Genomic DNA, 6,601 nt, shown 5'->3' with positions numbered 1-6,601 from the left:
TGAAATCATTATGATTCCCACAATTCTTCCATGCGTTCCCAACTGCAAAATTCATGCTTCAGTTAAAAAAAAACCCCTCAATTCATGCTGGTCCTGGGTTCATTATTTGTATGTTTTGCTCTGGTGATCACAGAATGAGGAAGATGTTGAGCCTTCAGGGAGAAGGAATGGAAAGAAGGATGTATGAGGTGAAGGAAAATAAAGGGCTTTTATATCTTTGTTTTCAAGTAGAAGGTAATTCATTGATATTTACGAGAAGAATCCCTAACAGATTTTAAATTAACCTTCACAATGTTGACAACAGCAGTGTTTACCAACTGGAGGGGCAGCCCCCATTTCTAATAAATCTAAGCCTACTGGCAGCAGCAACTGCATTTCTCACTTGCCTGTTGGGAAGATTTGGGGCACTAGAGTTTTTGCTTTGTGTCTCCTAGGGGTTTAAAAAAATCGCTGAATTAAACAATTTAAAAAAGTGACCAGCGAAGTGACTCTGAGGTGTGAAAAAACATCTCAGGTCTCACCCCCCCCCTCCCACCACATTTGAGCCCGTTCTCCCGAGTTGGTGTGCAGGCTCAGAAGGGGAAAGAGACTGAAGTGAAGGGAATGGCTCCTTTGGAAAATGGAACTTGTTGAAAATACAGCTCTGCATTGCTGACACTCTGTTAAGCACTAGCAGCGGGCAGTGATTTGGACTCGTTTGTCTCTCTTCAAATGAAACTGTTGGTAGGTCTGTGCCAGCATTAACTGGTGAATTCTTCTAAGCAACATCAATCGGTGGCAATGACAACATTCCAGAAGGCTTATTTAAAATATGGAGTGTATTGTGTAATACTTTTTTATTTGTCTGTTGCACAATCTATTTGCTGATACTTGTTTCTTTCCCTCCCTCCCTCTCCCCTAGGCTATCAAACAAAGCTGCCCAACCTTACACTCATCCATCAACCTCGAGTTATTAAGAGAATAACTGCAGAACATTTACAAGTGGATGGGATGGAGTCCTGGCTGCTTTTCAAGAACACGGAGTCAGTGCTTTGCAAAAAACTTTGCAAGATGGCAAATTTTCTCATGCTGCCTGTTCCTTGCTCTGCTGGGACCTGCTGGAAGGAATGGTGTCTTCAGTTTAGGGTAACTAATCTAGATTGATGCCAAAACTGTTAATCATATCATATCTAGTATCAGATCATAATTTTATCTGAGTAGAATATATTATTTTTTTTAACTACTTCTTATAAAAGGCTTTGGGATGTATTGGAGGGAAGGAAGGGATCAGGATGAGTGCAGGCATCTGAGGGCTTGTGTTATATGACTTTCTCAAGGATAGGCTTATATTATCCATGCATGAAAGTAGAGGCTAAGAGATTTTAAGTGTAATAAAATGAAGGTGAAATGGATCTTTTTCTCACTGAGTAGAAGACAGAGGATGTGATGGAGTGCAGTTGCTCTGCAATAATCTGAAAATCTGACCAACAGCTTAGGGTGTGCACAAAGACACCTCAGCTGGCACGGTCCAATTTACTCCCACAGCTCAAAGAGCTGGGAAAAAGAGTGCAGAGGCTCCACAGAAGCCAGCCCTGAACCAGAAGTGACACAGCCCTGTGTGCTGTGCCAGCTGAAGATGGTTATTCTGCCTCTCGGTCCCACTTGGTGTATCTGCAGGGAGCTTTGCTGCACTGTGTGGCCTTGCCAAATCAGCTCGGTGCTTGCTTGGGGATCTCTGCATCGTGTTCTCCACCATGTAAACGTACCCTTGGAAGTTAAGCTAATCCATTTGACTTCCAGAGGAGCAGGAGAATGCTTCCTGGCTAACCAGCATTGCTCTAATTAAGTGGGACTTTGGGAAGAACAAAACGAGTAGCTCTGTACAGTGACTTCCCAGACAAAAATATCCCAACAGGCACTGAAATGCCGATCCCTTTGAGCATCCTATATTCTCTTCAGTTAACAGCTTCAGGTTCTGCTGTGCTGGCTTAGAGGCTTGCAAAATTGGGGTGCATTAAAAAGAGTGTGACCAGCAGGTGGAGGGAGGTCATCCTGCCCCTCTGCTCTGCCCTGGGGAGGCCCCATCTGGAGCACTGGGACCAGTTCTGGGCTCCCCAGTTCCAGAAGGACAGGGAACTGCTGGAGAGGGGACAGCAGAGGAACACAAAGATGATGAGGGGCCTGGAGCATCTCTCTGCTGAGGAAAGGCTGAGGGACTTGGGTCTGTTTAGTCTGGAGAAGAGAAGACTGAGGGGGGATCTGATCAACACCTATAAATCCTTCAAGGGTGGGTGTCAGGAGGATGGGGCCAGGCTTTTCTCAGTGGTGCCCAGGGACAGGACAAGAGGGAACGGGCACAAACTGGGACATGGGAAGTTCCATCTCAACATGAGGAGGAACTCGTTGGTGTGAGGGTGGCAGAGCCCTGGCAGAGGCTGCCCAGAGAGGTGGTGGAGTCTCCTTCTCTGGAGACATTCCAAACCCACCTGGACACGTTCCTGTGGGACCTGCTGTGGGTGACCCTGCTGTGGCAGGGGGTTGGAGGAGATGATCTCCAGAGCTCCCTTCCAACCCCACAGCATTCTGTGATTCCCTGAAATCCAGAGATCAGCAAGCAGTTAAGAAGCTGCTAAGAGGGACCCATCAGCTGTCAGGAGCTGCCACTGGGCATGGGATGATCTGGGGAGAGGCTCTGGAGTCCAGAGAAGAAGCCAGCACAGTCAGCCTCAGTGGGAGGTACCCAGAGATACCTCTTTTGTTGTGGGTCCATTTTCTCTGCCTTGCCCTTATTCTAAGTAGATCAGGCTTTGCTTTAGCACGGCTGCTTGGTGATGGGCACTGCTCTGCTGCTGGAGGCAGGAGAACTGAAGATGAGTCAGGACCATGAGGTCATCCTGGCTGACCACAGGGATCCAGGGCTTGGGATAATCACGGGGCTCCGTGGCAGGAGACGTGGAAGCTGGGGTGCCTGCACCAGGAGAGGGGGCATTTGATGAGATCAGGAATGTAATTTACACAATTCTAATGATGAAAGTTACGAACTTCTGTTTGTAACTTTTTTTTATTGCATTTAGAAATTCTTCTTTTCTGCGTCAGTTCAGGAATTTGCCACAACTTTTTATTTATAGTCCCTGGTAAATTTGGCATGTCAGAGGTCCTTTAATACCGGGAAACTGCTAAAATATGACGAATTTTCAGCAGCTCCGGCACCGTCTGTGCTTTGTCCACTCAATAACAACACTGTTTGGTGACTCCACCCTGCTCTCCTGGCAGTCAGACAGCTTCTACCAGCCTGCTCCATGTTGGGAAGGGCCTCAGCAGCAGCACAGAGAGTAACGTTAGGGAGCATTTGCCAAAGTTGTGAAGAAATATCACAAATTGAGCCACGTGGAGGGTGAATTCTTGTGACCTGCTCTCCGCAGGAGGGAAGGTGAATGAAGATCAATGGTTCCTCTCCCTCCAACTGCCCTCTTCTCCCTCCCTTCGTCAGTTCATCTCACGTCCCCCCTCTGGCTTTTCTTCCTGCTCTCCGTGATTCGTATTTCCACCCTGAGACCTCATCTATCTCATTAATTAGGCTTCCCTCTGCTTCCACTCCCTCCTGATGTGGCCTTCAACCCTGGCTCAACGCTTTTAACAAAATCCCTCATTATCAACCTGGTATTCATTAAGCACTTTTCCCTCTCTCTTTCTTAGTTTTCCGTCAGCCCTGTCCTTATCCTTTGCTTTATCATTTGGTTCCCCCGTTACTCCCAAGCCATGAGTGACCTCAAAGCCTTCTTTGCTCTTGATCTACCACTTCAGTGCTTCTCTTTGAGCTTCTCTGTTGCACTGACACCCTGAGTGCTCCCTATAACCCCCACTGTGGTCTGAGGAACACTGTGTCCACATGAAGAAGCACTGAATGTTTATAGAAGTTAACCCTGATTTTAGGGACCATATGTCATGCTGGTTCAGGGAAAAATCAAGTACCAGTTGTCTTCTGTCAGTTCTTCTATACATTATTTCAGATCCACCCCTAAGCAAAATATTCCTATTTCCTTACAATAATTAGTAAGTACGCCTATTATATTGATTCCTCTGTTTACTCTCTGATTCCTGGGGCAGATCATCTACCCAAGCAGAAATGCCCCCCGTTTAACCCTCCTAGATTAGCTCCAACCCAGGGATCAGCTGCTTAGACCTCGCTCTGCCCTTGTTGGCTTCTTTGTCACCCCGTTTCATGCCATCATCTCCCACTCTGCGGCCAGGGGCAAGCTCCCTGTTAAACTGTATAAAACTGCCCTCTCCCAAATTACTCCTTGTGCTTCTCCCTTTGTGGCCGTTGCCTCAAAAGCTGTCCCATGTCCCAGCATCTCAGAGGGCAGAGAGGCTTATTCTTTTCAGGACAAGCTGTGCCAGGCCAGAAAAGAGCAGCACAGTTAGTTTCATAGAATCATAGATTCACAGAATGATATGGGGTTGGAAAGGAACTCTGGAGATCATCTAGTCCAACCATCTGCCACAGGAGGTCCACCCAGAGCAGGTCCCACAGGAACACGTCCAGGTGGGTTTGGAATGTCTCCAGAGAAGACTCCACCACCTCTCTGGGCAGCCTCTGCCAGGGCTCTGCCACCCTCACAGCAAAGAAGTTCCTCCTCACATTGAGATGGAACTTCTTATATTCAGGTTTGTGCCCGTTCCCTCTTGTCCTGTCCCTGGGCACCACTGAGAAAAGCCTGGCCCCATCCTCCTGACACCCACCCTTGAAGGATTTATAGGTGTTGATCAGATCCCCCCCTCAGTCTTCTCTTCTCCAGACTAAACAGACCCAAGTCCCTCAGCCTTTCCTCAGCAGAGAGATGCTCCAGGCCCCTCATCATCTTTGTAGCCCTCTGCTGTCCCCTCTCCAGCAGTTCCCTGTCCTTCTGGCACTGGGGAGCCCAGAACTGGTCCCAGTGCTGCAGATGGGGCCTCCCCAGGGCAGAGCAGAGGGGCAGGATGACCTGTCAACCTGCTGGTCATACTCCTCCTGATGCCCTTGGCCTTCTTGGCCACAAGGGCACATTGCTGGCTCATGGGCATCCTATTGTCCACCAGTACATCTCTGAAATTCTGAGTATATCAAAAGGACCTTATGCTGATGCTACTTTCAGTCGATGTTTATTTGTATTTCTGCTGTCCCCATAGGTTTTCCCCATCTTCCCCTTCCCTATAAGGTCCAGAGACATTATCATCACATCCCACATGGGCCAAATCATGCCGATGAGCCAAGAGGTGAGGAGAAGTCTAATCTGGGCCACACAACTCTCACTTGTGTATCTAGGCCACCCAGCCCTTTGTTATTTCAGGTAATGAGTTCCAGATAAATCTCCAAACCATTAAGAAGACAGTATCAGTTGCTGCTGTGTTGTTTTCTCTGCTACCGAATTCCTAGGAGCATTGATTTCCAAGCTGATACGAGTGGGTTTGTTTTTTTATTTCATTGTCTCACAGACTAGAGCAGTGACTTTCCAGGCCAAACCAGGAACAGTTGCAAGATTTTTCTACAGAGGGACCATTCACATAAAATAAATGCATTGGGCATCTGTAAGAAACAGAGCAGACAATTCTTGAAAGCAAAAACTCTCGGCTGACATCTTGGCTGGAATTAAAAGTCCTGTTGTGTGATGCTGAAAAACTTCAACAACCCTCTGCTGGAAGCTGTTTGGGAGAAAACGAAGTTCTAGTTCTCTTTCTCCCTCCCTCATTTTTAAGGTGAATTTAACTGTGTTAGAGGGAGCCAAACTGAGACCATGATGATGGAATGATCCAGTGCTTCTCGGAGATTGCAAACCCCACCTTGCTGTCTGTTGTTGGTGGGCACAATCCGTCCTCAGACAGATGGTTTCTGTGGGTCACCATCAGAGCTGTGAACTCACAACGACGTACCGTCCCGATCAGAGTGCATTAAAACCATGAAACACTTGAACATAAAACCCATAAATCTTGATTTGCCATCATCAGTCCCCTGAAGCAGCTGGTGCTGGCAGAACAGCTCTTTTCAAACGGCAGAGCAGCTGCTCAGCTGGTGTAAATCAGCACAGGACCTTGTAGAAGGAGGAGTAGAAGTAGAAAAATAGAAGTAGAAAAACAGTGGTACTGCTTAAAGGTTGTGTTTTCAAGAGATCAGTGAGTAACTAAAAGTTTAACATGCCCGCTGGGAAGGGTATAAAAGAAGAGTCTAATTTGCAGAAAAGAAGATTTAAATTATATCTGGAAAAAAAAGAAAAAAAGATATTTAGTGGCTTAGCACCAGGCAGGCGACGTTGCAGATCTTCACTGGAGGTTTGTAAGAACTGAATAATTAGACCAACATGTGTCACACATGGGTGGATCCTGTTCTGGTGAAGTGGATGGGTTCTGGAGATCTCTTCAGCGCTTGCACAGCATGGAGCAATGGACCTCGCCGTTGACACTGGTACGGGATTAGCAAAACACCTTTGGCTCCTGGCTTTGGGATCAAGAGGGGCCAGAAGATTTGCAGGTCGCTTCCATCCCATGTGTTAACCTTCGTCTTACTCAGCCAAAGCTGCTCAGCCTGCACCTGATTTCTGGGCACAGCCAGGAGAGGAGACAGGCAGTGCACTTCCATCGCTCTAGC

At 47.4% G+C, this 6,601-nt stretch overlaps 1 long non-coding RNA gene across 1 annotated transcript; it reads left to right on the top strand.

Moving 5' to 3' along the window:
- The first annotated feature begins 909 nt into the window (after positions 1 to 909).
- On the top strand, positions 910 to 6,174 carry LOC106897733. The gene is made up of 3 exons (XR_001413823.1): positions 910 to 1,125; positions 5,149 to 5,309; positions 5,455 to 6,174. It is a non-coding gene; the product is annotated as an uncharacterized LOC106897733 (long non-coding RNA).
- The last annotated feature ends 427 nt before the right edge of the window (positions 6,175 to 6,601 follow it).

This window comes from Calidris pugnax, unplaced genomic scaffold, assembly GCF_001431845.1.
Source record: "Calidris pugnax isolate Ruff unplaced genomic scaffold, ASM143184v1 scaffold362, whole genome shotgun sequence".
NCBI lineage: Eukaryota > Metazoa > Chordata > Aves > Charadriiformes > Scolopacidae > Calidris > Calidris pugnax.
The sequence above is the reverse complement of the archived record's forward strand: the minus strand, read 5'-3'. Positions and strand labels throughout refer to the sequence as shown.